At 41.0% G+C, this 15032-nt stretch overlaps 1 protein-coding gene across 5 annotated transcripts in view; it reads left to right on the forward strand.

Annotated features, from left to right (window-relative positions):
* lypd6b (LY6/PLAUR domain containing 6B) overlaps positions 1-15032 on the forward strand; it is a 181949-nt gene that overhangs the window by 26632 nt on the left and 140285 nt on the right. The window contains exon 2 of one of the 5 annotated variants that reach the window (XM_043694137.1): positions 1954-2013. The exons of 3 other annotated variants lie outside the window; for them this stretch is intronic. The gene's annotated coding sequence lies outside the window, so the exon portion shown is untranslated. Of the gene's footprint in view, positions 1-1953; positions 2014-8692; positions 8737-15032 lie in introns of those variants that run through there. One more of the 5 variants, XM_043694142.1, reaches the window with a different exon arrangement.

Genomic DNA, 15032 nt, shown 5'->3' on the forward strand with positions numbered 1-15032 from the left:
AAACTGAGACAGTGTCCAAGAGAAGCAGTCCTTTCCACTGGTCTGTGGAATAAATGTGACATTGATGGTATCTTTGGCTGTGTCAAAGAGTACTGAGAGATCGAGCAAGTTGAAATAGAAGAACACAGTAAGAGGATGCAATTAGTTATTTTTATTAGGCTATTGCAATACTTTGGCAGCATCATCAACCTAATTTGCAACATTGTGGATGGATTTGTGATCAGCTGGAAATTAGACAAACCATTCAAGAATGTTTGAAAGGAAAGACACGTTTTTGAATGGACAGTTGCTTGCAAGGACAGTATAGTGAATGCAGCAAGGTCAGGCAGGTGGACCTAATAGAATTTGAGTTCCCTAATTGGGGCTGTTAATGTGGTCCAATCAGGGAGCCCCAATTGAGATATACACAGGAGTGTCAGACATCCTGGTACTTTGAGAGCTGGCTCTGAGGGAGCTGGATCAGTGTCAAGGTCAGTCCATGTGTAAATAAATGGTGACTTGGTGATGGGCTACCAGCCTCTGGGGAGTTGTTTCAGATAGAGGTTTTTTTTAATTCACTCGTGGGATATGGGCATTGCTGGCTGGTCTAGTATTTAATGCTGATCTGGGGTTTCCCCGGAGGTGGTGATGGTGAGCTACCATTGTGCCACCACCTCTGCTGAATCTGTCCTGCTGGTGGGACAGTGGTGATGGTGTCTGGGACATACTGTTTAAGCTGTTATTTCATGAAAATGACTATGTGAACCTGTTGCTTAACTAACCTGTGAGACAGCTCTCCCAATTTTGACTAGTCCCAAACGTTAGTGAGGAGGACTTTGCAGGGTTGACAGACTGTTTTTGCCTAAATCAACGCCAGATTTTTCATCCAATTTCATTTCTTTGTTAAGACTTCATTCTGATAATTCCAACTGAGTGGCTTGCCTGACCATTTTAGAGGGCAGTTGAGAATCAACCATATTACTGTGGGTCTGGAGTCACATATAGACCAGACCTGTTAAGGACAGCTGATTTCCTTTGCTGAAGGACCTTAGTGAATGGCACAGTGGTTAGCACTGCTGCCTCACAGCGCCAGAGACCTGGGTTCAATTCCCGCCTCAGGCGACTGACTGTGTGGAGTTTGCACATTCTCCCTGTGTCTGCGTGGGTTTTCTCCCACAGTCCAAAGGTGTGCAGGTCAGGTGAATTGGCCATGCAAAATTGCCCGTAGTATTAGGTGAAGGGGTGAATGTAGGGGAATGGGTCTGGGTGGGTTGCGCTTTGGTGGGTCGGTGTGGACTTGTTGGGCTGAAGGGCCTGTTTCCACACTATAAGTAATCTAAACCAGGTAGCCTTTCCCAAAAATTGGCAGTGGGTTTCATGGTTATCATTAGACGCTTAATTTCAGATTTTTATTGAATTCAAATTCAATGGCATGATTCAAACCCAGGTCCCCAAGACCTTAACTGGGTTTCTGGATTAATAGTCTAGTGATAATACAACTAAGATGTTGTCTCTGTCTGAGATGGTGAGATTTTGGAGAAATGGGGTAATAAAAAGGGCATCATAGGTGCAGGCAAATAAGTGATTAAATGAATCATGGACTGCAGAACTGCAATAACAATTGGTCAGAGGCTTGTAACGCATTTCATGAAGTTGGGATGTCATAAACGACTTTATGATGGCATACTGTGGTAAACGATCTTCTTTAATGATAATTGAGAAATACATTTAACCAAGGCACAGATTTTCCTTTAATGTTTTCTGAATTATACAAAGACATTTTCTATATCTCTGACAGGGTGGGCAAAATCTCAGATTAATGTTTGCTCCAAAGAAGTGCAATAGAGTATCATGTGACAACCTTAATGTAACTTATACAACTTGGTTGAAAATGAATCCGATCTTAAAAAAGAATCTGTGTCAAATTGAAAGCTGACTATGCTAAATTATCTTTTTCTTATTCCTACATTATAGTGCTTACTCAGGAGCTTTGAATCCTCTTGAGTCGAAGGGCTGAGGAAGATATACTTGAAGGTACTTAGTTCAGTACTGCATGTCACTAATCCCACTTTCAGTGATAAGACAAGTATGGCATTATGTGCTCCTTTCAAGTAACAATTTCAGGCAAATCCATGCTAATTTAATATTACCAATTTGATGAAATTGACAGTTATCAGGAGTAAAATTTTATTTTAATGACAAGATGGAAACCTGGAGGTAAGCCAGATTGCTTCTTCCCATTGAGCAAAATTTTGAAGTAGAGATAGTCATTTTAAGGCTTGCATGTGGCTTGTGTTCAATTAAAACAACATTTTAACAATTCAATTCACACGCTTTTGTTGGATAAGCCAAATAATTTTGTTTTCAGAGACTTCTATAATTACACCTATGATGGTATTTTACGAGTGATTATGGAGCCATAGAACCTCATCTCCTCCTCCCTGCCTTCATTAGCTTCCAGGCACATTGACAGAAGCCCTATTGCATCTCTAATTTCAGTCTTACTTGGACCCAAACATAGTTAGAGAACTGTGTTCATAGAGTCTGTACATTGTGGAAGCAGCCCATTAAGTCCAATCCAACACTCCAAACTGCATCCCACCCAGATCCAGCCCCCACCCCATCCCTGTAACCCTCTTTCCACCTATCCTGCACATCTGTGAACAATTTAGCATGGCCAATCCACCTAATTTGCACACCTTTGGACTGTGGGCAGAAACCAAAGCACCCAGAGGAAACCCACACAGACATGGGGAATTTGCACAGGCAGCCACCCGAGGCTGGAATCGAACCTGGGTCCCTGGTGCTGTGAAGCAGCAGTGCTAACCACTGAGCTACTGTGCTTCCCTGTGTTGTGTTCTGGATGTCTCAATTTAGGAGAGATATATTAGTCATGATTGAAAGGAGTGCAGCATAAAATTACCAGGTTTTGTTTTAGTTTGTTCAAGAGTTATGGACATTGCTGGCTGGGCCCACAAATATTGCTCTTTGCTAATTACTCCCTGAATTAAAAGGCTTGCTAGTACTATTTTATGAGGCAATTAATACTCAGTCACAATGCTGTGGTTCTGGCATAATATGAAGGCCAAAACACATAAGGATGATGGATTGCCTTACCTAGATTACATTAATAACCAGATAAGTTTTAGAAACATGGAAACTGATTAGATTCCCTACAGCATGGAAACAGGCCCTTCAGCCCAACCAGTCCACACCAACCCCCTGAAGAGTAACCCACCCAGACCAATTTCCTTCTGACTAATGCACCTAACACCATGGGCAACTTAGCATGGCCAATTCTCCTGACTTGTACATCTTTGGACTGTGGAAGGAAACCAGAGCACCCGAAGGAAACCCATGCAGACATGGGGAGAATGTGCAAACTCTACATAGACAGTCGCCTGAGGCTGGAATCGAACCTGGGACCCTGGTGCTGTGACACAGCAGTGCTAACCACTGAGCCACCGTGCCACCCCATGGTGTAAGCCATTCAGCCCCTTGAGGCCGCTTTGCTAATCATTATGATTAATCATCGAACTATTTATCCTGTTACCGCTAATCATCCAATTCAATATCCTGTTACCACTTTCTCTCCATAATCTTTGATCCTTTTAGCCCTAAGAACTATATCTAACTCCTTCATCCAAAACATTCTCTTTCCAAACCATTCAATTCTTTGGCCTTGACTGCTTTCTATGACAAAACTTTCCAGGATCAAGGATGTCTCTGAGAGGGTGCAGAATGTTCTCAGGGGTGAGAAGGGCCCTCAAGAGATCATTGTCCACATTGGAACCAATGACATAGGAAGGGAAAAGGTTGAGATTCTGAAGGGAGATTACAGAGTTAGGCAGAAATTTAAAAAGGAGGTCCTCGAGAGTAGTAATATCTGGATTACTCCTGGTGCTATGAGCTGGTGAGGGCAGGAGTAGGAGGATAGAACAGATGAGTGCATGGCTGAGAGGCTGGTGTATGGGAGAAGGATTCACATTTTTGGATCATTGGAATCTCTTTTGGGGTAGAAGTGACCTGTACAAGAAGGACAGATTGCACCTAAATTGGGAGGGGACTAATATACTGGCAGGGAATTTTGCTAGAACTGCTTAGGAGGATTTAAGCTAGTAAAGTGGGGGCGTGGGACTCAGGAAGATAATGAGGAAAGAGATCAATCTGAGACTGGTACAGTTGAGAACAGAAGTGAGTCAAACAGTCAGGACAGGCAGGGACAAGGTAGGACTAATAAATTAAACTGCATTTATTTCAATGCAAGGGGCCTAACAGGGAAGGCTGATGAACTCAAGACATGGTTAGGAACATGGGACTGGGATATCATAGCAAATACAGAAACATGGCTCAGGGATAGGCAGGACTGGCAGCTTAATGTTCTGGGATTCAAATGCTACAGGAAGAATAGAAAGGGAGGCAAGAGAGGAGGGGGAGGGGTGGTTTTGATAAGGGATAGCATTACAGCTGTGCTGAGGGAGGATATTCCCGGAAATACATCCAGGGAAGTTATTTGGGTGGAACTGAGAAACAGGAAAGGGATGATTACCTTATTGGGATTGTATTATAGACCCCCCAGTAGTCAGAGAGAAATTGAGAAACAAATTTGGAAGGAGATCTCAGCTATCTGTAAGAATAATAGGCTGGTTATGGTGGGGGATTTTAACTTTCCAAACATAGACTGGGACTGCCATAGTGTTAAGAGTTTAGATGGAGAGGAATTTGTTAAGTGTGTACAAGAAAATTTTCTGATTCAGTATGTGGATGTACCTACTCGAGAAGGTGCAAAACTTGACCGATTCTTGGGAAATGAGGCAGGACACGTGACTGAGGGTGTCAGTGGGGGAGCACCTTGGGGCCAGTGACCATAATTCTATTAGATTTAAAGTAGTGATGGAAAATAATGGACCAGATCTAAAAGTTGAAGTTCTAAATTGGAGAAAAGCCAATTTTGATGGTATTAGGCAAGAACTTTCAAAAGCTGATTGGGGGTAGATGTTCACAGGTAAAGGGACAGCTGGAAAATGGGAAGCCTTTAGAAATGAGATAACAAGAATCCAGGGTAAGTATATTCCTGTCAGGGTGAAAGGAAAGGCTGGTAGGTATAGGGAAAGATCAGCAAGGTGGCCTTTGTGTGGAGCCACAGAAAATGGGGGAGATAGTAAATGAATATTTTGCATCAGTATTTACGGTGGAAAAGGATGTGGAAGATATAGACTGTAGGGAAATAGATGGGTGACTTCGTGCAAAATGTCCAGATTACAGAGGATGAAGTGCTGGATGTCTTGAAACGGTTAAAGGTGGATAAATCCCCAGGACCTGATCAGGTGTACCCTAGAACTCTGTGAGAAACTAGAGAAGTGATTGCTGGGCCTCTTGCCAAGATATTTGTATCATCGATAGTCACAGGACAGGTGCCGGAAGACTGGAGGTTGGCAAACGTGGTGCCACTGTTTAAGAAAGGTGGTAAGGACGAGCCAGGGAACTATAGACCAGTGAGCCTGACCTTGGTGGTGGGCAAGTTGTTGGAGGGAATCCTGAGGGACAGGATGTACATGTATTTGGAAAGGCAAGGACTGATTAGAGATAGTCAACATGGCTTTGTGCATGGGAAATCATGTCTCTCAAAATTGATTGAGTTTTTTGAAGAAGTAACAAAGAGGATTGATGAGGACAGAGCGCTGGACGTGGATGGACTTCAGATAGGCATTCGACAAAGTCCCATCTGGTCGGCATTGACGGGTTGGACTGAAGGGTCTGTTTCCGCGCTGTACAACTCTGATTCTAGGGTTACCATTAATGGTTGCCATTATGCTAGCTTTTTTTATTTCTAGATTTCTTAAACTTCAGCTTTCACAATCTGCTACAGTTAGATTATCCTGGGATTCCGGATTAATAATTGGTTAGATTATTAATCATTACCGCTATGGCATTGCCTCCCTGATTCCAGTTGTGTGGGGAAATTTCGCAACCTTGGATTAACTTGCCTGAAATGAACAAATGTATTCCGCCTACTGGAAATTTAGCAAAATGTGATTATCAGCCTTTAAATCCTTCCAATTTGCCTGATGCCATGCAGGAGACTGACCTGGTCAGTCACCCTGCAGAGAGCAATGGCAATCCACTGCAACACTTTGCCCTTGAGTGTGGATCAATTCGATAGATGTCCATAGCTCAACTCTCAGAAACAAAAATGGGATAAAATACAGACAGGGTAGATCATGAACAACTCCTTCTGTATGCTACGAATTTCAGAACAAGGAAGCATAGGATAGAAATTTATAGTCCGATCTTTCGGGAGTAAATTTGGGAAATATTGCTAAGTATAAAGAGTGGCAGTAATTTGGAAATCCCTTCCACAAACACAATTGATATTAGATTATTTATTGATTTTTAAATCTGAATTCTTTATTCAAAGCTATTAGAGATTATAGGACAAAGATATGTATGTGGAGTTAGGCCACAAATCAGCCACGATATCCTATTTAATTAGCTTGATGGGCTAAAGTCAAGATTAAAGTCCTGCTGGAAAAGTACAGCAGGTCAGGCAGCATCCAGGAAAATCGACGTTTCAGGCAAAAGCCCTTCATCAGGAATGAGGCCTCATTCCTGATGAAAGGATTTTGCCCAAAACGTCAATTTTCTGCTCCTTAGATGCTGCCTGACCTGCTGTGCTTTTCCAGCATGACTGTAATCTTGATTCTGATCTCCTGCATCTGCATTCCTCACTTTCGCCATCTTGATGGGCTCAAGACCTACCCTTCTTCCTATGTTTTTGTATATGTTTCTGATTTGTGGTGTAATGGCTGTTGTCATAGAGTCATAGAGATGTACAGCACGGAAACAGACCCTTTGGACCAACCTGTCCCTGCCGACCAGATATCCCAACCCAATCTAGTCCCACCTGCCAGCACCCGGTCAATTTGCTTTGTATGCAAATAAACAGAAGCATGCTTCAAAACAGCAATTCTGGATTATTTGTATTATCTATATAAAATGATGATTAAAAACCCTGCGTCTTCATAATGGAACTAGGTATTTTCTTAAGGAAGCAGCAGACTGCATGGTTGAAGTAACATTTGTAACAGGTAGATTATGTAAAGTCATGTTTTTTGCTGACCTCTTTCAAAATTCTGACCAAATAAAATCACAACCAACATATCTTCCTTTTTATATAAAGACCTGAGTCACAGAGAAATTGGGAATAGGAAAGCTCCAATCAGTCCTTTGAGCTTCTTTTGCCATTGGGTTAGATCAATACTGATCATGTCTCTGTAACTCAATATTATTGCCTAACTTTAAATAAATAAAAAAATTGCAGATGTTGAAGATCTGAAACCAAAGCAAAAATTGCTGGAGAGACTCAGCAAGTCTGGCAGCATCTGTGGAGGGGAAAGCAAAATTATTATTTAGAGTCCAGTGATCCTTCCTCAGAATGTTCTGAAAAAAGAGTCACTGTACTCAAACCATTGACTCTGCTTTCTCTCTGCAGCTGCTGCTGGACCTGCTGAGTTTCTTCCGCAATTTCTGCTTTTGTTTTCCTTGCCTAACAATCTCACAATCACAGATCTGAAATGTTTAATTAATGTAGCCGCAACAGCTTTTCATGAAGAGGTACAGATTTTCATGAAGTTTTGAGTAAAGAAGTGGTTCCTGACATTATCGTAAATAGCCAAATTCCAATTAAAGGTAATTGTTTTTTCTATGTACAATATCAATTCAGTTGAACATCATGAACATCTCAATCACATCATCCCTTTAATCTTCCATATTGAAAAGAATACAACTTTTTTGTCCATGTATTTTTACCCCTGGTAACATTGTTGGGAATCTGCAGTGTAACCCCTCAGACTAATGGATTCCCTCTGAGATCTGGTACCCAGAACTGAACAACTCACCAAGAAGTCTGCTCCTTTTGGAATTTGATATTTGCTGTTGTTCCCATGTTACAGTAAAACTGCCTCTCAAAATAACACATTTTTCAAAACAAGCATCTCTGATCCTGTTTATGCACACTGCTAATGTATTGTCATCAGAGATCTGTAAACAACTCTCACCAAATCTTTCTTATCTGGTCTTCAGTTTTACCCAGAGTCTTTCAATTGTCTGCTCATGAATGCTTGAATGCAAAATAGATCCAGTCACTCGCTTAAACATTAGCAAAAACAGTCAACATATTTTGTTTTGATGTTTGGTTAATTAGAAATGCATGAATGTGCATGACTTTCCACAGTGCTTTGTTGCTACCAGAAAATTAATTATGTATTTACAAAACTGTCCCCATTCAGTGATAGATGATTTGCACTCTGTAAACTTCCTTGTGTCTCAGTTTTGCCTTTATATGATAAATAAGAAATTCCTACGTAATCAGCTCATCAAGTCTGTTCTGGCATTTATTGGATGATTTAATCCTCAACTCCATTTTCTTGCCTTTTCCCCATAGCCCTTGATTCCCTTACTGATTAAAAACCTCTCTATCTCAGTCTTTGAATATACTTAATTAGTCATCCAGTAGTATTCTGAAGGTTTCCTCCCATGATCTCAGAGCTCTGAAGAGTCATCTAGACTCGATGTTAGCTTGCTCTCTCTCCATGGATGCTGTCTGACCCGCTATGATTTCCAACATTTGTTGTCTTCAGTATAGCATCTTGGAGATTGACTTTCGAACCTGGGCACACGAGGCCAATCCTGTGGAGTTGGCAGCCCCTGCAGATTACTTACATTTGGATGAACTTGCATTATCTGTGCAGATCATAGGTTTGTTGCTTAGTTTTCTTGCTATTTGCATTTGTGACTTGCTAAAAATATCAACATTTCAGTGCAATTAGTTTATGAATTGTCTTCTGAATGAATTTGACAGTGCATGTCAAACAGATTCCGGGCAGTTTTTGGAAGAATAGAGATTTTTTAAAAATATAAGTGATAATGTCAGGGCCTGAGGCCTTCAAAATGAATGAATTCCTTCAATGAATTCACCCCAGAGACTCAATATACCAGATTGTTAATCTGGCAAACAGATGATGGTGATCCACATTGCTTCCAGCTACTTCTCCAGTTGACAAAATCAATCAGAGTTCATGATAATTGGTTTGCCTTCCTGCAATAGGAGAAGATTGTTATTTGAAGTTAACAGGCTTAAATATCCTCTTACACCGGAAAGAGATGCTTAACCCTTGACTGCTTCATTTTTAGTATGCTTTATTTATGCTCTGCTCTAGTTAATATGAGTGGAGTGTTAATTTGGAAGTCATAAAATCATAGAGATGTACAGCAAGGAAACAGACCCTTTTGTCCAACTCGTCCATGCCGACCAGATAGTCTCAATTAATCAGACAGAGAGCATGAGTTCAAGTGGCAGATCTTTTTTTGAGAATATGAATTCAATTTTAACAATCTGGACATAAATAGTTAGTATTGGTGAAATGAAACTGATTATTGTAAAAACCTAACTGGTTCATTAATGTCCCTTATGGAAGGAGACATTTCTGCTTTTGGCTATATATGGCTCTAACCCTGTACTGTCCCGGTTAGCCCTTAATTTCCCTTTTTAAAGTGACTCAGTGCAGCTCCTTCAACAACACCTTCCAATCCATGACCTCCATCACCTAGACACCAAGACAGCTGATATAAGGGAACACCATCACATGCAAGTTCCCCTCCAAGCCACATTTCATCCTGACTTGGAACTAAATTGTCATTCCTTCAATGTCACTGGGTCAAAATCCTGGAACAAAATCCTCTAAATTGAAGGGAATACATGATGAATGGTAGAACCCTGGGAAACACCAAGGATGCGAAGGACTTGGGTGTACATGCCCACCAGTGCCTTAAGACAGTGGGATAAGTAGATAAAGTGGTTAAGACCAATTACTTTCCTTTATTGGAGCCAGATCATTTAAGAGCAGGGAGGTGATACTAGAACTGCATGAAAACTTAGTTAGGCCATGAGTATTATGTGCAATTCTGGAATCTATATTATTGGGGGAATGTGATTGCACTGGAGAAGGAATGGAGGAGATTTACCAGGCTGTACTGAAGACGACAAATGCTGGAGATCACAGCGGGTCAGACAGCATCCATGGAGAGAGAGCAAGCTAACATTTTGAGTCTATATTAAGACTCTAGACACTGATCTCCAAGATTTGTTGTCTTCAGTACAGATTCCAGCATCAGCAGTAATTTTTTTCCAACACTTTACCAGATGTTGTCTGGGCTGGAGAGTTTTAATTATGAACAGGGATTTAATAGACTGGGATTGTTTTCCTTGGAGCTTTGGGGACTGAGGGGGGACATGAATGAGATGTCGAACATTATGAGAGATATAGCAAGGTTGACAGAAAGATGGAGGGATCAATGTGCAGGGGGCCTAGGTTTAAGGTAAGATGCTGAAGGTTTAGAGGGGCTGTGAGGAAATGGTTTTTCACCCAGAAGATGGTTGGAATGAGGAACTGCCTGTAAGGATGGTACAGACAGAAACTCTCATAATATTGAAGAAGTATTTGGATGAGTACTTATGATGCCAAGGCATACAAGACTATGGGCTAAGTGCTGGAAAATGAGATTACAGTAGTTGGATGGTTGTTTTTGACTGGCATGGACTCGATGGGCTGAAGGGCCTTTTTCTGTGGTGTTGATCTCCATGATACTATAACTCTCTTCCAAACGGTACAGTGGCTATACTTACACCCCATGGACTGCAGCACATGAAGATAGACAGCTGACCAGCACCTTCACCAGGGCAATTGGTTATGTTTATAAATGTTGGCACAGCCATTGTTATCAACGTCCCATGTAAGAATGAAAATGAAAAGACTTGTCAACCCATCCAATTGCATCAAATAATTATTGATTGAAGAAAATACCCTTCTCCAGCATTTCTGGGCACCAAGTGCTGGCTTTCCCATTAACTACTACATTGCTGAGATTTGTTTTATATGCAAATGTTGTTATCCTAATCAAACCTTTATTGTTTTTAGCTTGTACTAAATGGCATAGGGAAGCAGTAGTACATTTTGAGCAGTTTATTGTGTTATGTTGATGCCTCAGGGTTGAGCAGTGAAGAAATGCTTAACTAAATGAGACAAGCTTACATTTTACAGCGCTATGTCTAGCATGTGCCTGCCTCACTTCAGACAAGTCTTGACTGTAGAGAAATAGTCCTGCCATTTCATTATCATACCATGTTTGATTGAAGACAAGATAAATAGCTTGTGTTCAAATTATCTTCCTTGATGTGTGGAAATTCCAATTGCATTCACTTAGATGAACATAGTTTTGTGAGTAAACATGTTTTGTTACTAACCTTGTTCGATGTTGCCATTGATTTTGTTTTAATTGTGCTTTGCAATATTTCAATTAGTCAAATTTCAAGTTTCTATTTCTAGATAACCTGATGTTTACTCATTTTATTCAGTGTTTTTGGTTTAATTTTTCCTTTTTATGTATTGTAGTTGTTGCTCTGTTGCAATTTGCAAAATGAAATACAAGTAAACTTATTTCTGCTTATAGCGAGTCATTGGATAAGAGGTTAAATAATAATCTGGGGATTATAAGTGTCTGGCAAGATGTGAAAAGAATTAAATATGAGACTTGTAAAAAGATTCATAATAAATGCAGGAATTTTAATAGGTCACCAGAATGTCCTATAATGTGTATAGTAATAAGATAAGGGTGGCACGGTGGCTCAGTGGTTAGCACTGCTGTCTCACAGCACCAGGGACCCGGGTTCAATTTCTGCCTTGGGCAACTGTCTGTGTGGAGTTTGTACATTCTCCCCGTGTTTGCGTGGGTTTCTTCCGAGTGCTGCGGTTTCCTCCTACAGTCCAAAGATGTGCCGATTAAGTGAATTGGCCATGCTAAATTGCCCATAGTGTTAGGTGCAGGGCTAAATATCTGGGGAATGGGTCTGGGTGGGTTGGTCTTCAGAGGGTCGGTGTGGACTTGTTGGGCCAAACGGCCTGTGTCCACACTGTAGGGAATCTAATCTAAACATATTGCAAATTTTTTATCATGCTGCTGTTTGCTCTGCATCTCTCTTGCTTTCTGCTGGTATGTCTCTTCCTCTTATCTATTAATGTGTATTTCTCTTTCTTTCATCTCCTCATTCTTTCCCCTTGAATGAGACAAGAGGAATTGGTTTGGTGGTGGAGGAGCATACAGATTGTTTTCTGGTGGCAGCAGTTTTGGGCCCTGTATCTAAGGAAACTTGTGCTGGTGTTGGAGAGGGTAAGATGTGGTAGCTCAACGTTGACACCAGTGATAAGAGACTTGAGACTACACTAGAGCAGAAATGGGATCCACATAAAGTATACATTGTTAAATTGTATTAAAATGAATTAAGGCTGGAAGTAAATCGTCAACCAGAAAGTGAGGGAGGCAGTGGCTCCTCGAAGCATCCTCATGAATAGCAATTTTCCAGAAATGTACAGATTCCTCTCTGGGGTGATGATGAGAGTAGCAATCAGAGACCTCCCTCTGATATTTGAACATCAGCTCGTCATCAACTGTCCAAGCAGGACAACAACAGATGCAAAGCAGCAGAGGCCATCTTTCTATCATTGTCATTTGATCTCCAAAAAGCACTCCAACAGAGGTTTGGTGGCATTCCATGTACAAACCTACCCCTCGGAAATGGGAACATGGAAATCTGTGTTCTGTAAACATTGCTTGTCCCACGTGCAATGAAAAACTCTGAGCCAAGGCAAAAAAAAACTATTTATTTGTCTCCTCTGTCTATTTACATTAGTGTTATACCTCAACTATCCTCTTCAGATGTATATGCATATGTATCAATCAATTCTGTCTATTCTGTTATGTTATCCACACTAACCATCCTATTCCATATATTCAAAGTATTGTATTGTCAAATCCCAGGAATTATGAATTCAAAGGCATTGGAAAACAATATAAAAATAGCTTTAATTGATGCATAAAGGTTAGATTACTTACAGTATGGAAACAGGCCCTTCAGCCCAACAAGTCCACACTGACCCTCTGAAGAGCAACCCACCCAGACCCATTCCCTTACATCTAACACTATAGGCAATTTAGCATGGCCAATTCACCTAACTTGCACAGTTTTGGACTGTGGGAGGAAACTGGAGCAAACCCACGCAGACATGGGGAGAATGTGCAAACTCCACATAGACAGTTACCTGAGGCGGAAATTGAACCTGGGTCTCTGGTGCTATGAGGTAGCAGTGCTAACCACTGTGCCACCGTGCTGCCCATAAAGCCTCAATTGTGAATTACATATGATAGACTGGAGATATATTTAGTGCGGTGCCAGTCGCCATAAAAGAGGGTGTGCTGCTATCTCAGTGAGAACACAGCGCATGCCACAAAAGGCCGATGGTCACTGATAAAATGTTCAAACTTGCCTGATAATTTCAGCATGCATAGGAAACACAAGTCTCATATAGCAAGGAAACAAGCTCCTACAATTCACAGGAGGTGTCATTGTTCCAAATGTCACGGTGTAGTTGCTATGTGATTGATTTTGTTTTTAACTATTTTTTTTTCTGGTTTCATTACAAATTGCATAGACACTCTCATTATCATATTTGCCCAGTAAATAGAACATTGATCCATCATTCATTCGTCAGTTTGTGTTTGAGTTATAAAAATAGGCTGTATCGGCTGGGACGTTTTTCACTGGAGCATTGGAGATTGAGGGATGATCTTATAGTGGTTTGTAAAACCATGAGAGGCATGGATGAGGTAGCTACCAATTCTTTTCCCCTCGAGTGGGGAAGTTCAAAACTAGGGGACATATTTTGAAAGTGAGAGGAGAAAGATTTAAAAAGGACTTGAGGGGCAACTGTTTTACGTGGAGTATGTTTTGTGTGTGGAATGAACTGCCAAAGGAAGTGATGGATGCACGTACAGTTACAGCATTTAAAAGACATTTGGGTAAGTACTTGAATAGGAAGAGTTTGGAGGGATATGGGCCAAATGCAGGCAAGTGGGACTAGTTTAGTATGGGAACATGGTCGGCATGGATGAGTTGGACCGAAGAGTCTGTTTTCATGTTGTACGACTTAAGTTCTAGTAACTCTATTTTTACATGATGGATGAAAGCTACAGAAAGTCTAGACAGGCTTCTGTGTACATTCTGCCCATTTCTGTATATAATTATTCTGATCTGTGGTCTGTGATGTTTCAAGGACTATGATCACACTTGGATCCAATGCCTTAATGACTCAGTTTGTAATCCAACCAATTAAAGTGTCTCCCAATCTTCTCCACAGTAGACTCACCAATAGTACTTTGTTCTTCAGGCTGAGACAGTGTTCTTTCCTTTCATGACAAACTTCTTCTTTCATCTCTCCTCCTTAAACCACAATTATGTGCTGGCACACCTATGGATTGCACATCATTTGCAGAAAAAGATGTGTTGTGTCTGCTGAGGCAGGAGACCAACTAAGCCCACTCTCTGAAGAACTGCATAACAGCTGCTTAAATACCAAAGCATTACCTTGAGGAAAGGGGCTGAAGAGGCTAGTATGAGCTGGAATATGTGAGTATAAGACTCTGACAAAAGCAAGCAAGAGAAATGACATGTCTCCCTCTAAGGAGAGACTGTAACAACTCTTGCAAATATTTTGCAAAAACCACAGTCGTCAAAATTTCTTGATCTGCTAAGTATACAAAGGTTACTAGCTGCTCAGAAAATAGGGACTACAGTAAATGCTTAAGTTCACTAAAGTTGATGATTTGTTGATGATGGTGACCAAGCATGTGGATGAGGGTAGAGCAGTTGATGTAGTTTACATGGATTTTAGTAAGGCATTTGATAAGGTTCCCCATGGTAGGCTTATGCGGAAAGTCAGGAGGCATGGGATAGAGGGAAATTTGGCCAAGTGGATAGAAAACTGGCTAACCGGTCGAAGTCAGAGAGTGGTGGTAGATGGTAAATATTCAGCCTGGAGCCCAGTTACAAGTGGAGTTCCGCAGGGATCAGTTCTGGGTCCTCTGCTGTTTGTAATTTTTATTAATGACTTAGATGAGGGAGTCGAAGGGTGGGTCAGTAAATTTGCAGATGATACGAAAAT

This window comes from Chiloscyllium plagiosum, chromosome 7 (assembly GCF_004010195.1).
Source record: "Chiloscyllium plagiosum isolate BGI_BamShark_2017 chromosome 7, ASM401019v2, whole genome shotgun sequence".
In the NCBI taxonomy this organism is placed as follows: domain Eukaryota; kingdom Metazoa; phylum Chordata; class Chondrichthyes; order Orectolobiformes; family Hemiscylliidae; genus Chiloscyllium; species Chiloscyllium plagiosum.